Source organism: Typopeltis vanoorti, chromosome 2 (assembly GCF_054136105.1).
Source record: "Typopeltis vanoorti isolate ZY-2024b chromosome 2, IOZ_Tvanoo_1.0, whole genome shotgun sequence".
Classification (NCBI taxonomy): domain Eukaryota; kingdom Metazoa; phylum Arthropoda; class Arachnida; order Uropygi; family Thelyphonidae; genus Typopeltis; species Typopeltis vanoorti.
Genome location: NC_143550.1, coordinates 13,019,548 through 13,044,443, shown reverse-complemented (window position 1 = coordinate 13,044,443; position 24,896 = coordinate 13,019,548). Strand labels below are relative to the sequence as shown.

General features: G+C 37.3%; 1 long non-coding RNA gene across 1 annotated transcript; it reads left to right on the top strand.

Annotated features, from left to right (window-relative positions):
• Positions 1 to 1,652: 1,652 nt before the first annotated feature.
• LOC150108827 (uncharacterized) lies at positions 1,653 to 22,080 on the top strand. Its single transcript, XR_016549338.1, has 2 exons — positions 1,653 to 5,838; positions 21,586 to 22,080. It is a non-coding gene; the product is annotated as an uncharacterized LOC150108827 (long non-coding RNA).
• Positions 22,081 to 24,896: the final 2,816 nt, after the last annotated feature.

The window sequence follows — 24,896 nt, the reverse complement described above, 5'->3', positions numbered from 1 at the left end:
ACCATTATTACATCAACATTTAATAGGATACTTATCAGTCATTCATTGTTAGTGAAATCTGTACAAAGGCCAACACATTGAACATAGTCTCCAGATCATCCCAATCTCCTTGACAGCTCTCTGCAGTATGTCAGATCTCTTTCTTGTGTTGCATTTTATGAAATGAGCAAAATAAACATCAAATAACTCCATTTGTCACTGACTCTGATTGCACAATCACTTAACATCTGGTTCACGTTATTGCAATTTTCTTCATTTTATTTATCTTCAGTGGGATTCTTTTTATTCATTTAATAGTTACTTTGCAAATTTGATACTTGAAATTCACATTCAGTCACTCTTGTTGAAATTGGCATTCTGTACTAAAAATTGAATTTTTGTCCTTTTTCTAACTTTCATGATCTACAATTATTATTATTATTATTCAGGCCTCCATGGAGTCAAAAGACTCATCGTTGGAGGTCCTTCTTAAGAACATAAAGTCTGTCAAGATTCATCGAGGGGAGGTCCCGCTCGATGTCGGTTCAACTACTCTCCACGCAAAGAAACCACTCCTCACCCTCTTGCTCACAGTTTCCTTTTGTAACTTCCAGGGATGACCACTTGTCATCACTCCTTCCTGCTGTTCAACCAAGCGAAAGAACTCCCCAGTGTCAACTATGTAACCACCTCTCAACAGCTTAAAAGTCTCAATCATATCGCTTCTCCTTCTATCCACCAAACTCTGCAGTCCACATTCACTCAGCTGATCCTCATAACTATCCTTGTACAGTTTTTGCCTGAAACCATCTTTGTTATCCTTATTTGAATCCCTTCCACAGTTAATTTATCCCTTTCAAATCCTGGGGATGAAATCTGAGAACGATAGTCTAAGTGTGGTCTGATCAGAGACTTATACAACGGAATGATAACCCTTTTATCTCTGCAGTCAGTACCCTTCTCATAATTGCAGCAATCCTCTGTGTTACCTTCACCACCGTTGCAATATGCCCCGTAAATTTCAGGTTTCTATCAATCATCAACCCCAGATCTCGTCTTCCCTACTTCCTCCAGTATAACTCCTTCCATAGAGAATCCAGCATTCCATCGATGTTTCCCAAACCTCAAGATCTTACATTTTGCTGCATTTACTGACACCCCCTATTCATTTGCCAATCTATCTAGCTTATTCAAATCCTCTTGCAGGACTACCACATCTGCACTATTACTAATAATCCTTCCCAGCTTTGCATCATCTGCAAACAACTGAATATCTCCTTGTAATCCACTTGCAATGTCATTGATATAAAGGTTAAACAATATAGGTCCTAGTACTGAGCCCTGTGGGAACCCACTTGTAACCCTCTGCCTTCTTGAAACTGCTCCACCATACACAACTCTCTACCTATCAGACAGCCAATCCTGAATCCAGTTGACCAATCTGACATTCAGAACTATGTGCTGCAACTTAAATATCAGCTTATCATGTGGCACCCTGTCAAATGGCTTCGCTATGTCTAAGAAAATTGCAGTATATGCCTTTCCCTCATCTAATGTTCTTGTAACTTTATTATAAAAGGCTAGCATATTGCTAAAACAAGAGTGCCCTTTCACAAATCCATGTTGACTCTCACAGATAACATTACCCTCATCTGCCCAATGCTGTATACGGTCCCACACTACTTTCTCCAAGATCTTAACAACTACCGATGACACACAGACTGGCCTATAATTAGACACTTCCAGTCTGTTACCACCGTTATGCAATGGCACTATCTTACCTTCCTTCCATTCCCTGGGCACCTTTCCCACAGCCAGACTTTCATTGAAAAATCAGGTTAAAGACACTGTCAGTTCCCTAGCACATTCTCTCAAAACTCGTGGCGAAATACCATCCAGCCCCAAAGCTTTACTGACATCCAGAGTACTCATTATATGAAACACACTCTCCTCCTGTACCTCTAAACCTCAAACCAGCCCTATCCCTCTAGCATTAAAACTGACTCCTCCAGGATGAAATACTCCAATCAAGTGTTCATTGAACAATTCCACTATGTCCTCTGCATCAGACACTCTATTCCCAATTTTATCCCAACTATCATTCTTCCACAGTCATTTCTCCTCCTACTGGCCACATTGCTAAAAAAATTCCTTAGGATTTTCTTTATATCTTAGTACCAATCTCCTCTCATATTCCAGTTTCGGATTCCTTACCACACTAGTCACTCTTCCAATTCCTCACTCCATGAAACTTCCCGAAGTTGACGTCTAAGACTATTATAATCACCTGCTTTATAATTCCACATAAATTCCCATCTCTTTGATACTCCTGCATGTCTATTCATTTTACAAATCAAAACCATATGGTAACTCTCTCCAACTGGTGGGAGAGATGTCATCTCAGTTATTATCAACTCTTCTGATGCTATAACCAAATTCAAAACTCTTGAACCTCTTGTTCCCTCTGTTACATGTTGCGTAAGACATTTGTCCCTCAAGAATTCTAGAAATTCCATTCCCCTATTGCTACATGCATCTTCCTCTTTCCAATTTATACTACTGTAGTTAAAATCTCCCATAACAATAATTTTTCTTGCACTTGCCAAACTTAACTGTCTAAACATCTCCTGGTCCCCATCCTCTGTGCTCCTGGGTCTGTAGCAACACCACTAAATATCCTGTCTTGCCTACTTCTACCTCACACCATATGCTCTCAAAATCATTTGTCTCACTTCCTTCCAAAGCCTCCACTCTTAGCGGACATAGGTCATCACTTATCATAAGCAGTACCCCACCATCACACTTTCCCCTCCTATCCTGACGAAAAATGCTGTACCCAGCGACTTCTATTCCTGTTATTATATCCCCTTCTGTCAACCACGTCTCAGTGATCCCAATAACTTTTGGCCAGGCTGATGCTATCTGTGCCACCAATTCCTCTCCATTATTCCAGATACTCCTGGCATTAGTATAAAGCATATAAATGCCATTGTTTCTATATCCAGCATTATCCCTTCTAGACTCCACTGGGTTCAGTGTTACCAGATGTCTCCCTTCTCCCAAGTATCCATTCCCACAAGAAGCCACCCCTGCTATCATCCTCCCTGGGACACACTGACTCGTTCAGAACAGCAATCTCTCCAGATGCCTACATCCTTCCTCATTCAAATGTATGCAGTCTCTTGCATACAATTCCTCTCTTTCCTCAAACACACTCCAAGCATCCACATATACCAGTCCTCTCTTGTCACACATTCTCGCTATTATGCCATTCGGTATCACTACTCTTCTGCTCAGCTAATCCATATCATAACCAGGCAACATGCACACTATTTTTTCTCTCTCTATCTTCTTTCATCATACAGCCTCAAGCAAAAATCTCATACCTCTCGCTGCTCGATTTACATTACCAATCAAGTCATTTGTTCATACCATTACAATCATCTCATCCACCCTTTCACCTCTCTTAATTGCCATAGCAACCCTTTCTATTGTTCCTCCTGGCAAACACTCCTCACGCAACCTATCTTGAACACCATGGATCATTGAGTCGCCATACATTATACCTCTTACCAGTGGTGCACACAGGATTTAATCTTGGAGGGGGCTGAGCACTCAGGATTTAACCTTTGGGGGGGGGCTGAGTTGATTAGACGTTTTGCGAATACACACTGCACATCACATATGACCTATAACTGAGCATCTGCAGTGATCGCTAATTCATAAGTAGCACACAACATAAATAAAAAAAATGAATATGAATTAGGAAAAGATTTTTGGAAATTTTTCTAGTGTTTTTTCCTTTTCTTTGGGGGGTGCCCAGGCCCCTTGCCCCCCCTCTGGGTGTGCCACTGCCCCTTACCATTCCCTCTCTCCTATTGTTTCCATTCTCACCTTTTGTTTCATTCCCATAGGTCTCCCTCATTCCCTCTCCTCTACTGCTATTCTCTCTCCTACTGTTTCCATTCTCTCCTCTTCTAGCACCTCCATATCTCTCTCTCATTCCATCTCTCCTACTGTTTTCATCCTCTCATCTTCTTGCATTTCTATACCTCTCTCTCATTCCATCTCTCCTACTGTTTTCAATGTCTCCTCTTCTAGCACCCCCATACCTCTCACTCATTTCCACTCTTCTACTGTTTCCTTTCTCTCCTCTTCTAACGCTCCCAAAATTCTCTCTCTCCCCTACTCTGATTCGGCTTGCATTTATCTCTTCCATTCTCCTAATCTTATCTTTCATACTTCTGCTCTCATTCACAAGACATTCCACCTCCTCTTTCAGCTCATCTATCTCCCTCTGCAGGTCAGTCACTATTAATCTAAATTCACTCTCCCAAACGAAACCATCTCCTAAACTTTCACAGTCACTCATGCCTTCCACACTATCAGCTATTATTTTCTCATTCATATATATATATATATATATTTTTTTTTCATTCTCTCCTATCACACTACTTGTCTTCCTACATTCATTCCCTGTTCCTGGAGCAACAAGGTCGGATATTGATATTTCGAATGCACTTATTTCCTCCCACTGCCAGCATTTTGCACACATATGCTCTCCGCTCTCTTTAACAAGCCACATATCCAATTCTTGAGACGCATACATGCTGCAAGTACTGCATACCACAAAGTTCCTTATGATATTGCTTATAATAGAGTTCTTAAATGGCAGAGGACTTTGCGACTGCAGCTGAATCCGCCATCATTCCTTACTGCCTAGTAGCATAATTGTTAATTATTCAATTAATAAATTCTGTTAAATAAATAAGAAAAAAAGTACAAATAATTACAAGCAAAAACAAAACATTTAATTACACTAAATAAAATGTAATATAACTAAATACAGTAATGAAAACTTAGTTTCGTTTTGTCTTCCGACGGTAACCAAAATATATATATATCGCGACAGCAACTAACTTCCAAAAAACAACCACTGAAGTACACTCGTATTCAGAGAAACAATTCAGCACTCAAAAACGTAGAAAAATGTGGAGGAAAAATGGACTATTCATCGATTATGTACACCACTTTTTAATATTAGTCACATTTTTCAATCCATGGGAAATTTGTTCTTATTACTTTCTCTTCCATCTCTCAGTTCCTGTGTGAGTATTGAGGGGAGGGGGGGGAAGATACTGTTTGCCATAATCACTGAAATGTGTGCTATGCTATGTTGGTATAAAGATATAATATAGCTCATGAAAATCTTCATACAATTGAGCATTTAATTTTTATAAATTCACATGTTTCAACAATTGTAAACCTGAAGTATTTTATTTTACTCTTCTGTAATTTAGTTCGAATATATATTTATTCTATTTTCTGAGGCATGTACTTCCTGAGTTTCCATTGTTTACTGATTCGTATACTTTCATTCCTTCCAAAACCTGCTTTGGCCAGATGATTCAGATTTCTCAAACTGTATTACAGTAATGGGCTCATTATGAAGAGAGCAAATTCAAAGTTCTTTCTTAATGGCATTAACTGAGTTACTGCCATTTATATACATATTCAGCATGGCTATTTGCATAATTCCAGGGATAACTTAATTTAATTCTCTGTTTTTTCTGAGTTGGCAAAACTTTGGAATATCCGCTGTATATAATTTCTTAAATTGCAATCTTTTTTTTTTTTCACACTTGAAAAGTTTTATTTACAGCAATTTCTACTCCCTTGTAATGGTCTTAAATAATATGTTTAAGTAAAACTAAGTTTTGTTACCGTTAACTCGACTGTGATCTCATTTAATTGCTTACTTTCTTTTTTTTCTAACCACAACTTGAAACTGAGCGAGAAGAACCATCAAAATTAACTAAACGAAGATACGACACATGGAAATGAAAAACAGAATTGCAGGTAATTATAACTGACAAATCCTTTGTAATCTGTAAATAACATTAAAATATTTTATATTGCATTTTACTTTTTAGAGGCACTTGTGACATTATGATTAGGAATTATAGACACTTAACACAAGAATATTTTAATATTTGCCAAATATTTCAGTCTAAAATTAACTATCTTCAGTGGCTACATAGGAACAGTTTTACAGTTTTTAACAAGGTGGAATATCAACAATTGATCATTCAAAACTAGAATGTGTCACGTGATGTTACATTGCTAAGCATTAAAGACAGGAAAAAATTTTGTCAGAGTGATGATTAAATTATAGGTGTTAATTCTCAATTTCATATAATAATCTTAATTTATAAATGACATGATTCCAGGAACAACCACTCTGACTTGTAGAAGCTTATGTGCATTAATTTTGTTTCTTTCCAATTGATCCTGTGTGCAGGGGTATCCAAAGCATGGTCTGCCAGACCTGACTTGCCATATTGTAGGAATTATCCCTGGAATTAAAAAAAAATTGATGTGTTTTCCTGATTAAACTTTCCCATATTTTAATCAAAATATGGGAAAGTTAAATCAGGATAACACATTAATTTTTTTTAATTGAGACTTTTAATTCATACATTAGTCTAATGTTATTTATAAATTAAGATTATTATATGAAATTGTGAATTAATACCTATAATTTAATCATCACTCTGATGAAATTTTTTCCTGTCTTTAATGCTTAGCAATATAACATCTCGTGACTCTTTCTACTTTTGAATTATCAATTGTTGGTATTCCACCTTATTAAAAACTGTTCCTATGTAGCCACTGAAGATAGTCTGTTATTTCATCATCATCATCAAATTCCTGCAATGTAACCTCAAGGGGTGTACAGGACATGATAGTACTACATGAAAAAAATTACATCATTACTAACTTCCTATCTACAATTTTCCTCCAAATCAGTCTGTTACTTGTCAAGACTCCAACATTATCAGATCTTATATTTCTATCGTCTAAGGCACTTTGTACCATATCAATCCACCTATATCTTGGTCTTCCTCTGGGTCGTTTTCCTGCCCACCTGGCAGAGAACACTTGCTTTGCTAATCTTTCCTCGCCCATTCTGTTTAAGTGACCTTACCACCTGAGATTAGCTCTGCTAACGCATTCCTTGATGCTGACAATGTCAAGTTCTTTCCTAATATCCTCGTTTTTAATATGATATTGACATTGATACCATCTGTTCACACCCATAATCTTTCTCAGGACTTGTTTTACTTCTGACCTAGCTCTCAGATCCATAAGTTAAAACTGCTTTGAACACTGTCTAGTATGCAGCTAATTTAGTGTTCTGACTAATTTCTCTCTTATTCCATATGAATTTATTCAATTGACTTACCACCATACCAGCTTTGCTGATTCTGTTGTCTATTTCTATATTTAATTTACCATCTTCAGTAAAAATCGTGCCTAAGTAGCTGAAATGTTTTACTTGTTTCACAGGTTCTCCATTCACAACACAGTTGACATTTTCAATGATTCTGCCTGTTTTCATTGTCTTTGCCTTTTTAATGCTGGCCTTCATACCATATCTATTACAACAGCTATTCATTTTAGTCAGAGAATCTTGCAGACTTGTAGCAGATTTATTTAGAAGTATAACATCATCCGCATAAAGCAAAGAGCTGACATTAACATCTCCAATTTTGATATCATGTTTAATATCACTTTCCTTCATAATGTGATTTAACATTAATCCATCTTCCTGTACTTCCTTCAATTCTAACTGCTGACTTACAACTCAAATAAAGACTAAGTATTGCTTGATATAATGCCCCATTGACACCATATAACTGGAGTGTATTGAATAGCTTCTCTCTTGGCACCTTGTCATATGCCTTTTCCAAATCGACAAAACTTAAATACAGATCTCTGTTATATTCCCATGCTTTCTCGACTATTTGTCGTAAAGTGAAGATCTGATCCTGACAGCCTGTATTTGGCCTGAATCCAGCTTGTTCTTCACCAAGCTTTTCTTCCACAATTCTTCTCAACCGTTTCTCAAGTATACTTGCATTGATCTTGCCAGGAACACTCAGTAAGGAAATACCTCTGTAATTCTCACATTCAGTTTTATTTCCCTTTTTATATATGGGTACTATGAGAGCTCTACTCCAATCATCGAGAATTCGTCCCTCTGTCCAGGCTTTCTGAACTATGCAGTGCAGCCACTGTAAGACTCTTATACCACCATACATCAGCATTTCTGGTCGAATATTATCTACTCCTGCTGCCTTTCCACATTTCAAGCCTTTGATGGCTTTTTCTACTTCAAGTATGGATATGTATTCTTGACTGCATGCCTGGTGAGTGTTTTTTACCACTGTGATGTCATCACTGCTTGTTTCATTTAGCTGTTTTTCAAAGTAATTACTCCATACTTCAAGGATATCTTTTTCTTCCGTTTTCATGTGACCTTTATCATCTCTAACTCCTTTTACAGCACTCTTTCTTCCATTCCTAAGCTTCTTCTACAACCTCCAGAATATTTTGCGACCTTCTTGATATTTATTTTCTATATTCTTGCCAAAGTCCTCCCATGACTTTTGTTTTGCTAGTTTTACACAGTGTTTAGCATTCTTGCATTTGTCTCTATGTTGTCTAAGAGCACAAGCTGACTTATTTGACAGGAACTTTTGATATGCTTTCTTCCTTTCCTTCACTGCCTCTTTAACTTCCTGTGTCCACCAGGAAGTTCTGATGTTTTTTATCCTTGCAGACAACCTCACCACATGCCTCTCTGACAGAATGAATCAATGTTTTTCTTCAGAGTTTGCCACTGAATCTCCAAGATTTGATTCCTGTTTTCAAACTCTTTCATTTTTACTTCAATAATTTTTGTGTATTTTAGTGTATAGTTCACATCTGAGAGCTGCTCAACTTTTATTCGCTTTAAAATTTTCTTACATGTTATTCTTTTGAATATGAAATTCAATTTTATCCTGCTCAACACTAAATAGTGATCACTTCCTAATTTCAAATCCTCTGTACACTCTGGTGTCCTGCACCAGGGAGAAAACATCGCTATCAACAATAACATAGTCAATGACACTTTTCTTATTCCATGCCTCTTCTCACCATGTGAATTTGTGCACAATTTTTATGTTGGAACATGGTGTTAGTAATAACCAGTCCATGTCCTGAGCAGAAATCCAACAGATATTTGCCATTTTTATTAGCTTTGCTCTTTTCTCCAAATTTTCCCAAAATATTTTTGTATGTCTCACAATCTTTTCCTACTCTGCTATTTAGATCCTCAACAAGGACCAACTTCCCCTTTTTCATTGTGTCAGTTGCTTTTTCTAAAGCCCCAAAAAATTCCTCTACTTCTACCTTAGTAGAACCTTCTGTGGGATCACAGGCACAAATAAGTCTCATTGTCCAGTTCCCCATTCTCATATTTGCCCACATTACTCTTCTTGAAACTGACTGCCATTCAAGAAGATTAGCCTCGTATTTTGTGTTGAATACTATGGCTACTCCTTCTTTTCCTTGATTGTCATTGGCTGAATATAACATTTTGTATTTATTGCTCAGAAAGATCTCACCAGTTTTTGTCTTTTTTGTTTCAATCACCCCTATTATGTCGATCTGGTACTTATCTCATTCCTCAGCTAGCTCCATTTCTTTGCCATTCAGGCTTCTTACATTGATAGTACCGATCTTTAACTCTGTTGATATTGAGTTGGGGTTTGTTTTCAGATTTGTTCCAGTAGCTAACTTTTCGCTGTTTGCCCTGGTTTCCTGGCGTAAACAACGGGGGGCCTTGTTTAACCGGGCGATGCGCCAGCCGGCATTAAATTTTGTTATGTTGTTATTTTGTTATTTTCAGACTGAAAATGTTATTTTCAGACTGAAATATTTGTCAAGTGTTAACATGTGTATAATTCCTTATTTTATATTGCATATTTAGCAACATGTATTCCTTCATCAGTCTACAGGTAATTATTCCTTTATTTCATCATTGAGTTATGGGCCCTTCCATGATTTTTAAACTTCCACTACAACATCCAAATTTGTGTTGCTTTCTTAAGAAATAATATAATTATATTAATATTTTACAGGATTATTGAAATTTATCCACATACAGGGTGAAAATTGGACATTGCTCACATACATTGGTTGTAAAGAAGTAAATGGATAACATAGTGCCCACCTTCCTGGAATGTTTAGTGGGATAGACATCCCTTGACCTCACCTGATGCCCTACTTCATCTCACAGATGTTCAATAGGGTTGACATTAGGACTCACTGAAGGCCAGTCAAGTGTGGTGATGGTTATGTCCACAAATCACATAGTTACATCATCAGCCTTATGACACTGCACATCTTACTTTTTATTTATTTATGGGGGTTCCTCCTTTCTCTCAAGTCATTATTTGGGGGGGAATCTTCTTACTGAAAGAGATAATGGTCAGTTTCATAGAAATGCTACAAAGTAGGAAGGCATTGCATTATCCAGAAAGTCCAAGATACCTCTCAGAATTTGTTCATGGCTCCACATATAGAGGTCCAAGGTCAAATCCAAGAAAAACAGAATCATACCATCATATCACCACTTCTGAATTTCATAGTTATGGTTATGCACTCTGATAAAAGACGCCTACTGGGCATATGCCACACCCACACTTGTCCATCTGCTCAGTAGAGGTGTAATTCATTGCTGTGTAACACAGCTTTCCAAGCTTCCATATCTCACTGTACACTCTTTGCAGTACTGAATGTGCATGTTGGTTTGAGTTATATGGGGCTTGCATATTGTGGTCCTCCTGTGGAAACTCATGTTGTTTGCCTTTGTTCTCATTGTCTTTGTGCAGATTCATGTTCTAGTTGATGACCAAAACTCTACAATCAACCTGTTGGCCATTGAATGGTGGCTTTTACATATTATCCTTCATAGCACCATATGGTCACAGTTGGTGACTGTGGTGGGTCATCTACTGTGGATACCACTCACAACCGACTCCCTGTGCTTCCATCTCAGTATGGTATCACTGATTGTCGACCTGGGATAGGTCAATTTGTAAACAGTTTTCCAAACATATAGGCTTGCAGTACAACATCCTATCACAATGCCTCTTGTATCCATTTTACCAAGACATGGTGCACTGACTTGGGAGAATCATATTCCTCCAATTTATACTAGCTAAATATACATGACTCATTACATGATACAATGCACCTTGTCCATTAACCTCTATCCAAGTAGCTTACTCATACATAGTACATATTCGGAAATGAAATTCTTACGATTTGAACTACTGTTGTCATCATGATAATCCATATTCAAAATCAAAATTATCTTATGCATTTTATTTATTATTTTATTTTATTTTTTGTAACTGACTAGTTTGATTTGTTTTGAACTTCATATAGTCTTTTATATATATATAAAATATATATATATATATATATCTGAATTTATAATTTAGCATTTGTTTGGTTCAGATATCTGTCATTTAAATATTCTATCCCATTCTGTTTCACTTTTCTTCCATTCATTTCATTTAGAATTTTTTTATATAATTTCTAGTAAACTAGGATTTTTTGCAGGTATGGTAATTTGCATTTTTGACTGTACTGATATGGGACTGTGGTTTATATAATGTTCCCTAGATTCCATTTTATAAGTCTATTGTCTATATTACATTTGTCAATCGTCTCTTTACTGCTCTCTCTCCAATTAAATTTTGAACACCTGGAAATTATCACTCATCAATTCATACAAAAAATTCTACTGTTCATCCGTTGCTCACACCTTCCTTCTATTGTTTCCAGGAATGGTGTCTTGTTCTCCTTCTGCCTCCAGACATTCTATCAAAAACCTCATCCACCTTATTTTGATAGTTATCCCTTATCAAGTTATGTCTTGATCATGTAATCCCTCCCTCTTTCTACTTAGTGAATCTGTAATTTGCATTCTCTCAATCTGTCCTCATTCTTCATTCACACAATCTGAAACTGACTTAGTTGTCTCTGAATCCTCTGTCTCAGCAGCTCTTCCTTTCAAATATTAAGGTGACCAAATCTGCACTGTCTTCACAATTTTAACAAAAATGCTCTGATATTTCACATCTCTATCCACCATTGCCACCAGATCCCTTATCCCATCTAAGATATCCTGGAACATTCCCTTAAGATACCTTATTCTACCATCAAATCCTCTTGCTTTATTGATATCAAGTTTACTCAGTAAATCATTCTTCCTTCTCACTCATCATCAGTAGTAGTTATCCTACTAATTCTCTCTGGTCTCAAGTCATATTATGTGACATTGACAAGGATTTAACTTGTTAAACACCTACTTACAAGTATATCTTCAGCAGTTATCATAAATACTAACCAACATCCTCCCATAATCATTCTTCCTGCTATTGGCCTCATATTGAAAAAACTCCCTAGGATGTCTTTTAGCCTTATTTGATAACTGCTGCTCATACTGCACTTTTGTTACCCGTAACAAGCCTTGTTTAAGGGTAAAAAACACTTTCCTTGTTCTCCTTATGTAACTTATTGCCACTGATCTTGTGCTGCCATCATGTGAAGCATGCAATCTCTTCCAGATTGCATGCTTCACTTCTTCAGTCATCCATTTTACACCTTCTTTATTTAATCTTCTAACTTTTAAAATACAGTCATTGCCTCTGCCAGATAGTTCCTTAGTAAGGGACCATGCAGCATTGATTTCCTTCCCATTCAGTTCTTCATACCATGATATACTGCAAGTCAACTGAGTTTGTCAAAATCACCTTCCTTATAGTTTTACAGCTCTTTCATGAAAGTCCTCACATGCCTAGCGACCACTCAAATGACATTTATGTTCACTTTCACCAACTGTGAGAAGATTTGACACTTCATTCATCTAATAATATCCTTTTAGATAATCAAATGCAAATCCTCAATTCCTGTGTGTCCTCTGTTGCATTCTGACTGAAATAGTCATTCCTCAAAACCTCAAGGAATTCATTCTGTTTAGTTTCAGGTAATATACACATGTCAGCATATATTACCATAATGATCCCTCTTATCTTATTAGTCAGACCAATTTGCCTACACATTTCTTTTTCACTGCCTTCCAGATTACCAAGTCTATAGCAATATCCTACTAAATATTTCATTCTGTCCACCTCTGCTTCAACACTATTGTCACTATTTGCTCCTTGTATCTCCATCTTTGATGGGCACAAATCCTCTGCAATCAACAGCACTGCTCCCTTTCTGCCCTGGATGAATTAACTATCAAATACTAGTTTCATTCCACTTGTTTCAAAAGAGTCTTTCATTTGTAAACATACACACTAGTTCTTTTCTGTTTTTATAAGAAGTCCTACACCTTGCTTCTATGACCCCCCTCCGGCCATTCCTCTTTATCATCACAGATATTGCTCTCCTGAGACCTAAATGTTTCCTGCACATGCTTTATTATGGAAGTTTATTTTTCACTTGGTTAGACTATAATATAATTAATTTAGTTTAATCCTTTATCGAAGTGTAAGCAAACAAAGTTTGCACCTGAAAATATCTTCAGGACTGAGGTAAGGTAGTGCAACACCAGGCAACTCCGAGCAAATTTGAACCAAGCTCTCATCACTCATTGTCTCAGTATCTCCCATAATGCAAAGCACATCTTGCGGATATGTATACTGCTATGCATTAAGGAAAGCGCCACTACCCAGACCGGTTTCAACACCTTTATTGAGGTCTCATCAGTGGAAGGGTGACCCAAACATGGAGATACTAAGGTAGAAGCAACAGGAGAGATCATATTTTCCTATAGGAATTTCCAACAGGTGTACCACCTTATTATTGAATTACTCTGGATTTAGAGAAAGATGTTGGAAGTTTATTTTTCACTAGGTTAGACTATAATATAATAAATTTAGTTTAATCCTTTATCAAAGTGTAAGCAAAGTGGTCTGGATAGTGGCCCTTCCCTTAATGCATAGCAGTATACATGTCTGCACGGCGATGTGCTTTGCTTGCATTATGGTAGATACTGAGACAATGAGTAATGAGAACTTGGTCCACCTTTGCTCGGAGTTGCCTGGTGTTGCACTACCTTAGCTCAGTCACGCTTTATTATCTTAATCCTTCCTTGCACATTCATTATCTACCTGAAACCTTGTACTTCTCAGGAAGTGTATCCCTGTTGTGTGTTCCCTCTCTCTTATTCTATTCACTCATGCCACTTGCCTCTCTATTTGCAAATTCCCCAACCTTACTCTCATCTCTTTCATACAGCTCTATATGTCCCTCAAATTCATCCGACAAATTCTCAAAAAGCTCCTTTCTCCTCACTTAACTCTGCTAGCATACCATTCCATAATCTTTGCTCACTGTCTCAACTCATTATTATACCTAGGCAACATGCTTGACTACCTTGCCTACCACACTTATCTTTCAGTCTCCTTGATACAGCCTCCTGATATCCATCTTTATATTCTCCTTTGCCAACCAAATATTTATGCCAACTATTGCTACCAACACTATTGTTCCTCTACTCTTATCCAGTTCTTCAATCACCCTGCTCATTCTACAGTATGGCACACACACACACACACACACACACACACACACACACACACACACACACACACACACACACACAAAAAAAAAGCTGAATAATTTCAATGACGTGTCATGAAGTAAATGGGTTTATTAAGAAAGGAATATGTTTATGTAAGATGATGTGCACATCCACAACAATTGACGGAATCTTGGTGGAATAAAGCATTGACGATACATTACATGCTCAAAATAGGCACCTTGTCTTTCAATTCAGGTTTTATAGTGCATGCAAAGGTTCTCTGGCATCTTGTAGGATATGTGCTGAGATATCTGCTGGACATGTCGTGTAATTTTATCCCTTAGTTCATCAAGGTTTGAAGGTGGGTCACAGTGGAATACCTATTCCTTCAACATACCCCAACCGAAGGCATCAAGTGATACAAGATCAGGAGAATGTGAAGGTTACGGGAATTCTGTGAACCACAAAATGAGCCTCCTGAGAAAGTGTTATGATACTTTGGCTCTAGACCCACATGGGTGACAGGTTGCTCCATCCTTTTGTAATTCCTATGCACAAAATGGAATGTTTTTTGTACAACACATCCTGGGTGAGCAAAACCAACACATTCTCCATGTAGAGTTCACTATTCAATGTCACAATTACACCATCCTGTTCTATGGTGTGGGGACCAATTATTCCATGGCCGGAAACCACAAACCAGTTCCCTTGACATTTTGTTTAATTTAAGCCTCAGCTCTGGGTTAGTTCCAAGGGGGTGCAAAGAGGGGAAGAAGTTCCATTGCGTAAAGGAGGTTTAAATTTTTCTTGAAGAAATTCAGGTCTCTAAACCAAGAAACCTATAGGTTTGTTCGTTTACAACCACTTAGAAAATGTGCTTCATCCGAGAATCAGACATTATGGAGGAAGGACAGATTTTCAACACATTGGCCAGCATGCGTGCACAGGTATTCCTGCTGTGCAGCATAATCTGTTGCTGTTAAACACTTAACCACCTGAATGACTATGAAATGGCACCCAGCTCCTTAAGGATACTCGTAGTGACAGCGTAAGTGTTCCAAGTTTTACTGCTGTTTGGCATTGTCAGTGTTTTTGAGACTGTAACACTTGCTCCAGCACATGTCTGTGACTCTGTTAACAATTCGTAGTGTCCCCGAGTGCCCTTTGGATCGAGTGGTCCTAGCATACTGAGAACACTCAGTATGCCAGGACCTCTCAATTAAGGCAATGATGACACTATTGCTTGGGGCATGTTTATGAAAATAACGAACAAACTATTCACAAATATATTGTGAACTTGGTTCATTTGATCTACCAACTCCATATGAACGAAAATAATGCTCGACAATAAACGTCTTTTCTTCCAACATCAACACTAATGCTACAGCTAAAAGTAATGGTATAAATTCTACATGTGCATATTAACTACTGATCACAAGCTATCACACAGCCATATATAAATAACATATCCTCTATCACCACACAATTTTAAAATTTAACATTCTTTTCACAGTTCTCCTCACCACCTTATATAAGCAGTATTATCCTTGTTTTAATCTTCTGCAATCTTTCAAAGTGCACTCATAAATTTTTGCAGGAACCATGACAGCCTTATTCTAGATATGCATAAATAGTAGTAGTTCAGTGGTTTACATGATACATGAAATTTATCTCTTAGAAATATCCATAAGCAACATGAAATCTAGTCCAAATTTTATTTTCTTTGATATCAAACTTGAAATGTACTTCTCCTTATGTATAATACAGGTACAGTGGTATCTCGCAAATCCGAACCTCTTTAGTCTGAACCCTCCAGTAATCCGAACTGTGCTTTGAAAGAAAAAAAAAAATTTTATTTATTACGTATTATTTTCGTGCTATTATTTTTATTTAATAATTATTATTTTAACTATTCTTTATTTCTTATTATTACAATACACTATAACTATGGCGATACACAAAAAGAGGAAATTCAAAATGTGCATAATTTGGTTAAAAATATAAATCCAGATGTTGAAATTTCACAAACAGATATTACAGAATGGATTACAGGTGGAACCCAAAAGTGAATTTGAAATCAAATCAGATGCTGAAATTATAAATATGACTCTACAGAATGATATTAGAAGATGATGATGACGATAAAGAACTTGAAGAAAAAAAAAAGTAAAACATCAAGAGGCAGTTGACAGTTTTAATATGCGTGTAGAATGAGCTAAGCAGAATGATACACCATTCCACAAAATTTTATTGCTAATGCAGCTCCGAGAAGACATATTTGAAAAGTTTAGCTTCCAAGAAGCTAAAGAAAATCAGTGCCTTTTATACAAAGAAATAAAAAACTTTTTTTGTGTTATTTTGTGAAACCTTTTTGTGTTGTGTACAAGGAAATGATATTTTTTATCCCAAATAAGTTATATACTGAACTATGCAATTTTATTAAATCAGAATCCTCAACAATACAGGTACATACAAACTAAATTTTTTACTAAAATAAACTAGTGTACTGAATTATTTTTTAAGTTTAACATTACGATATAGTAGCTTTTTTTTTCTATCAGATACTTCATTTATTTACAGAATTAAGTTGATATATCATTAGAATCTCATTATTTTTGTCTTAGATGCTAGTTATTGTTGTCTCTTTGGGGGAAAATTCACTAATCCGAACTTTTTTGCTAATCCGAACGAGCACGATTCTTATTAGTTCGGATTAGCGAGATACCACCGTAATTCTCATTATGAATGGCCGATACAGGAATTGAAGTGAATGAAATGGAGGTGAGTTGTATGTTACAGAACCTTAATGTAAACACATCTGTGGGATTGCATGGTATACCAGCTCAAGTCCTACGTGAAGCAGCAAAGGAATTGTCAGTTCCCTTGACCATGTTGTTTAATTTAAGTCTCAGTTCTGGGTTAATCCCAAGGGGATAGAAAGAGGGGAAAAAAGTTCCATTGTATAAAGGAGGTTACAAGACTGCTGTCGCAAATTACCAACCGATCAGCATATCAGGAATCATTGTCAAGGTTTTGCAGATATTAGTCAAGACTAAAATACAGGAATGGATAGATGAAAATGGGATACTGTATGGAGGACAGCATGGTTTTGTGAAGGGTAGATCGTGCCTCAGTAACTTGCTCACGTTTTATAATACGACTGAACTGGATAAGGGTAATGGATTTACAGTGATACTGCTGGACTTTGCTAGGGCCTTTGACAGGATACCACATGGAACTAATCAGTAAACTGCAGCACATGGGGATGGATATAGGGTTGGTGAGATGGATAGGAGGGTGGTTGATGGAGAGATATCAGAGAGTAGTTTATTCAGGTGTGGAGTCCAAAAGAAGGTCTGATACTAGTGGTGTGCCACAGGGTTCTGTTCTTGGACCACTGCTATTTAATTTGTTCATTAATGATATAGGAAAGGATCTGAGAGGAACTGTTCATTTATTTGCTGATGATGCAAAGTTGGGTAGAGCAATAGTGAATTCACATGATGTCAAAATTTTGCGGGATGATTTGGATAAATTGGCAGTCTGGGCTAATGAGAATGGATGTCAGTTTAATGTAGCAAAGTGTAACATTATGCATTTTGGGATGAAAAAATTAGCAGCAGTATATCACATTGGCAGAACTGTACTCCAGGAGGTTGATGAAGCCAGAGATTTGGGTGTGTTGGTGGATCGGAAGTTGAAGTTTAAGGGGGCACATAGCAAAAGTCTAAATCAGATCACTTGGTTACTGAAGAATACTTTGACGAGCACATATAAGCAAGTTATTGTTCCTCTTTATCGAGCCTTGATAAGACCCCCATCTTGACAACTGAGCCCCTGGGTTTCTTCTTGATGGGGAGGAGGTAGAGAGGATCCAGAGGTGAGTAACCAAGATGATAGCCGGTCTATGGAATGAACCTTACGAGAATAAGTTGAAGATGTGTGGTTTACAGAAATTGGTCGATAGACGGAAAAGGGATGATATGATTGAGACATTCAAATTACTGAAGGGTTTTTACAAGATTAATTCAGAGGAAATTTTTCAGAACAAGTCTGGTAATGGGAGAACTAGGAACCATCCATGGAAACTGAGCACGAGTGCAGTTAGCAAGGGTGTTAGAACTAGGTTTATTACTTGGAGAGTGATGAATGATTGGAATAGCTGCCAGAGTTTGTTGTGGAGTAAATGAGTTTAAAGCAAAGTATGATAGATACTGTGTGAATGCTGAATAGTTGTTCTTGATATGATGTTTAGGGCCTCCCTCAATGAGTCTAAGGACTCCTTGAGTTGCCCGTAATAATAATAGTATGGGGGGGGGGTGAATGCGTTCTCGAGAATCACCATTTACAAGGAACAAATCGACAATTTACAAGATTAATTCAGAGGAAATTTTTCAGAACAAGTCTGGTAATGGGAGAACTAGGAACCATCCATGGAAACTGAGCACGAGTGCAGTTAGCAAGGGTGTTAGAACTAGGTTTATTACTTGGAGAGTGATGAATGATTGGAATAGCTGCCGGAGTTTGTTGTGGAGTAAATGAGTTTAAAGCAAAGTATGATAGATACTGTGTGAATGCTGAATAGTTGTTCTTGATATGATGTTTAGGGCCTCCCTCAATGAGTCTAAGGACTCCTTGAGTTGCCCGTAATAATAATAGTATGGGGGGGGGGGGTGAATGCGTTCTCGAGAATCACCTCGTATATCAAAAATGTACCAATTTTTCATTCATGTTAATGCGTAAGCATATTAAATAAAATGTTCACTATGCATGAAAGAAATAACTATTGTAGTTATTTATTTTAGCGATTAATACATCTTTAGCTTGTCTGCTAAAGTTCGGCGTGTAAGTGGCTGAAAGCTACTTTCAAGTTATGATTGTAACCTCCTTCCGCTATCTTTGTTTTGAAGATAAATTCATTTAGTGGCAACATGATCTACATCTGCAGCATCGTCAGTCAAGTTTCTGCGGAACAGATAGCGACTTATAGTGGTCGAACCATCCACAACTTCCACTAAAAGACGGCGATTGCTTTTCGCCTTCGCTCATATGACCGCCCAAGACAAAGGGACGGTCACACGAGAGAATCCATATAGCCAGCATCCTTTCCATTTTCATAACTGCCTTGACGATTGAGCTATTGTGCATTTGTCAGTCATTTATCACTGTAGAATCGCTCAATCCAGCCATCCTTTGAATGTCAGCTACGTTCACCTCCATCAAACCGATTCAGAACTTCCCATTTTACCGCTGAAGAATGGAATTTCCTAGGCCTTCTCTTTACATTCTTCTTTTCACTTACTTTCCTTTCTTGCCAGAAACCTTCCTTAAAGCTCGGAGAATTTTTCTGCAGATACAGACGATACTGGAGGCACCAATGTTCTTTGCATAAATATATTATATCACGTATCTTAGCATAGCTAAAGCTAGGTTTGTGGAACTGGACTTCAGCGTTCTCCGCAGCTGAGATGAAATAAGAAAAACATTAATTCTCCACCTCCCGATCAGTCATTGTACTAATTTTTTTTCTCAGTATAAATACCAATTCTTCGCTTAACTTTGATTCTTAAGTAAGCATTTAATTCAACTCCATGGGTCGAAAAAAGAGGAACCAAAATCTTAATTTTTCTTAACGATTTTAAATTTGTGAATTCGTAGTTGTGATGCAGTTTTTTTTTATTATTTTTTTCCTGTCTATTAGTCTCACTACGTTAATATTTTGAATGTATGATCTCTTTCCTGAGAATAAAACGGATATCCTTGTCCGCGCGGTTAGCCTAGGTGGCTAATAGTGGCTAATACTTATTAGCACTTATTACTTTATTTATGCCTGGGACGAGCGCCTCCGTAGCGCAATTGGAAAAACAACGGTACATTGCGCCCTTCGATTGGAATAGGCGTATGTTCGATTCTCGTCGCGACCGGAGGAATCGTTATCTGGACGATTTCAATCGTAGGTGAGTTAGCCGATCTCATACGGAGGTAGCAGGGTTTTTTTCCCGGAACCTCGGGTTTTTCATCCAGCATACAGACAAATCGGCCCTTCAGAACACACGCAATTTGCAGACAAAATATACTAGTTGTGGTAGTGGTGGAGGTGGATGGCGTTGATGGAGATGATTCGTAGTAAAGGTTCGGTGTAGTGGTTGAGATTGTAGGCGTCCTCCCGTGTTGAGTCTTCGGACTCCTTGGAGGTGTCACGAATAATAATAAAGCAGTAGGGATACAAAATGCTCAGACTCTGGTAGAAAAAAGTGCATGCGCGGAAACTTCCACACCTTGGATAGAAAACAGCTATAGTCCTTATGTACCATAATAATGAAAACGGATAACGAAATCACGTATAACGAGACTTACCACCTCTACTTAATGTTACCTTTGGCAGCAAAATTTAGCCATTCTGTACTTTTTTATTTTGTTAGTACTTATTATTACTTTATTTATTAGCACTTATTACTTTATTTATAATAATAAAATTTAATAAAGATGCTGGAACATTTTTTTTTTGAGGAAAATTTTGAAAATGAAGAGAACGTTTAGATTTAGCATTTATATTTATAACCCATTTCTTAGGTTAAGAAATTCACTCGGTTAGCTGATACTCTTCGCGAGACAAGTCGGCGCTCGTAATTTCTAAACTAATCTCAAGTGTGATGTGAAATGGCTAATAAAACAAGCGGCTTAAGTTGCTTATTCTTTTCGAGTATTTAAACGTACAGGAATGATTAACACATGTTCGATGTATAGAAGTCAAGAGAAGTGACCAGCATTTTCATTGTATTGCGTTATTAACTGTAAATTATTTGTTACATTTGACATCTTACAATTGTACTTCTAAAAACGCCATTTGTTCAACACGCATCTCCAAAAATTCATACCATTTTAGGATTTCGTTTTTCCGACTTCGTAGAAGAAACACTTGCATACTGAATATTTGTATGAGGTGGTCATTTCTGCATTGCGTTATTTTATGCGGCCTGGTGAAAAATATGAAATTAGTTATTCCACATTTCTATTGCAAATCAATACAAATAATAAAATTACATAAATTGTGATGATCGATTTCATTAGATTTTTTTATTCCAATGACACCTTTTAGTGTTCGTTTCTTCCTTGAACTTTTAGGGTTTATTTGAAATGAGCCTCACTCAAAATTTTTATTTCTTTTTCAGAAACAAAGCTTAGTCGGTCTCTGCTTAATGAAGTTCGTTTACATAACTTTTGTTCCTGAAACTTCGTGGAGTCTGGTTTTTAGACATTCAAGCCGATTCTGTCTGCAATGAAGGAGAGAAGTTTTCTATGTTTTTCTCTGAGCAATGAGATGAACCAGTCTTTGCCTGATTTTGTAGGGTTTTTCGTCCCGCGGTTATTAACGCGGGTTTTTAATCCCGCAAAATAGGTAAAGTTGTAACATCCATTGACTTTTAATGTACGCCTTTTATCGGTGTTATATGAAGTGTTACATTGCAACTCTGTGTCACCAATATATGCTATCATAACCCTTGTAAATCGCGTCTCAATGCCAAGACTCAAATTGAAATCTTAAAGAAATGTAACGACTTTCTTATGTATAGCCACATGGAATTAGAAACGAGTCATACTTCTCAATTGTAGAATGTTTTTAATTGGCAAATGAAGTGTTGAATAAAAATGTCACTGTCAGCATTCGAACGTGTCGTTCCTTAGTAAGCGAATCCAGTCACGTGTCAGATCTGCAGTAAAATAGCACTGCCTGTCTTTAAGGGCCGCTTATCTTTGAGTCTCAATTAATTGTAACCGGTTAAATATCACAAAATAGTAAAAGTGGAATTTTTTCTTACCCCCCCTCTTCTAGCACTCCACAAAAATCAGTTCTGAATGTATTGCCGAATACGCAATGTTAAAAAAAATAGTGTAAGGGTATTAAAAATAGCAAAACAAGAATAATCGTAGTATTCTTATTATTCTATGCTATGCTATGCAAAGAGACTGGACAAGCGACGTGCAATGGAGACTTCCGTGTCACATGCATCTTTGAACAAATAATTATGAACAATATGGTAAATTAGAGAATGAAAAGCTTATATTTTAAAGTATATATATATATATAAAGTTTTCTTTTTTTTGAAAGCTGTGGGGGAAATTTTCATTTTATGTGCATTTTGTAAGTAAATGAGATTTTTGCCAGTCCTATGAGCTACTAATGAAATATCCACAGAAATCATGAACTTAAATAAAGATTTGCACACTTAAGTGTTTCAGCTGTTTTAACCAATTTTGCATGAAAGTTTCTTCCCCCCCCCCTCCTCTTCTTCCATGTGATCGCTTCAGTTGAATTCACTCGATTTTATTCTGGAACGAAACTGACGCGGTCATATTGTATTGCGGTCACTATGATATGTATCTGCTATAGTTCGCCCACCGTTTCCAGGTCCCTGCTTCGCGTCTTTCCAAGAATAGTCGATTCATACTGAAGGGGAGAAAAAAATGAAGGACGTCCGAATTGTTCGCCAACACGCGAAATCACGTGCTTTATAGGTAAAATTTTCCAACTGTTATACAAGCAACATAGTTAACTACAATAATCATAAAAGAGAAGTTAATTTTCTGACCGGTAATAATAAGCAACTCATCCCACTATACGGACTGATTACCCTATTATCGGAATGGATTCTTCTTTTTCTGAGATGCGCAGAAGTGTCGAGGGACCTCAAATCGGTGGGCGAACTATACTGACTAGTGGATGTCAAATATGGCGCAGTGCGATGCAAAGAGACTGGACAACCGAGGTGCAATGGAGACTTCCGTGTCGCATGCATCTTGAAACAAATCATTCAGGCAGATCATGTTAAGTGTCGAAGAAGTTCCTTTTTATGTAGCCCACAAAATACTTAGTGTTTTTAAATTTTCTCAAATGAGACGATATATAATCGTGTCATGTTCCTTCACACACACTTCTCAATTCTCAGTCCACCTGTTCTTCGCATAAATGCATTATATCACGTATCTTAGCATGGTTAAAGCTAGGTTTGTGGAACTGGACTGAAGTGTTCTCCGCAGATGAGATGAAATAAGAAAAACATTAATTCTCCACCTTCCCATTAGTCATTGTACTAATTTTTTTTTTCTCAGTATAAATTTCTTCCCTTAACTTTGATTCTTAAGGAAGCATTCAACTCCATGGGTCGAAAAAAGAGGAACCGAAATCTTAATTTTTCTTAACGATTTTAAATTTGTAAATTTGTAGTTGTGGTGCAGTTTTTTTTATTATTTTTTCCTGTCTATTAGTCTCACTACGTTAATATTTTGAATGTATATGATCTGTTTCCTGAGAATAAAACGGATATTAATGTGCTCGCGGTTAGCCTAGTGGGTGGCTTCTCAATCATTTGCCTGGGAAAGAAGTGTCCTGGGTTCGATTCTCTCAGACATAGCCAAGTTAGCGGGACGTGGACAGCAGTTTTATTATTATTATTATTATTATTATTATTATTATTATTATTTCAGTTTATCTGGGGTTTTCCTCCCGCAGGCAGGCAAACCTGTCCCGTGAACACAGGAATCTACAGCCACAGGATATACCAGGAGGCATAGGACTAGTCACCTTATCCTCGGGACAGGTACGACTTAGAAGAGCCTAACATAGCCCTGTAACAGGCGAGTAGGCCTAATATGTAGAAGGGAGAAGAAGAAAACGGATATCCACGTCCATATTATTATTATTCGTGACACCTCCAAGGAGTCCGAAGACTCATCGCGGGAGGACACCTACTATACAACACTCCGTCTCCACTACTACACCGAACCTCTACTACCAATCATCTACATCAAAGCCATCTACTGCCCACCACCACAGCTAGTATTTTTGTCTGTAAATTGCGTGTGTTCTGAAGGGCCGTTTTGTCTGTATGCGGGATGAAAAACCCGAGTTTCCGTGAGAAAAAACCCTGCTACCCCAGTATGAGATCGGCTCACTCAACTTCGATTGAAATTGTCCAGATAAAGATTCCTCCAACGTCCATTTCACCTACTGGTATACAACGCTTTAGTCCAATAACCTTTCCCCTTTGGTATTACCATAAAAATAATTATCAGTTATACTAATTATGCGGTAAAAACTAATTAGAAACCTTACGATATCACCGAAAACGCTAGTTACAATGGGATACGAAGACAATTGGGGGTGGTGCTTCGAACGTCTGAATTTAATGGTGTGGACCTCTGGAAAATAGGCGATTTTCAGGTTTACAGATTAAATCTTAGCAAGAATGCAAGTGAATGGAATTGCTGTATATAGGAGGCTCCAATACCAATTACAGCATAAGTCAAATACTGGCGTACTTGACTTGACTAGAAAGGTAGCAAATCTGACTGAACAATGACAGAATTGGTGAGGTTGATGTTTCATTTTTGTTCGGAAAAGTGGAACCTTAATAACTGGGTTTAGTTTATTGATGCGGTCATCTTTATAGCTAGGAATGCAGGCAAGAATAATTACGAAATT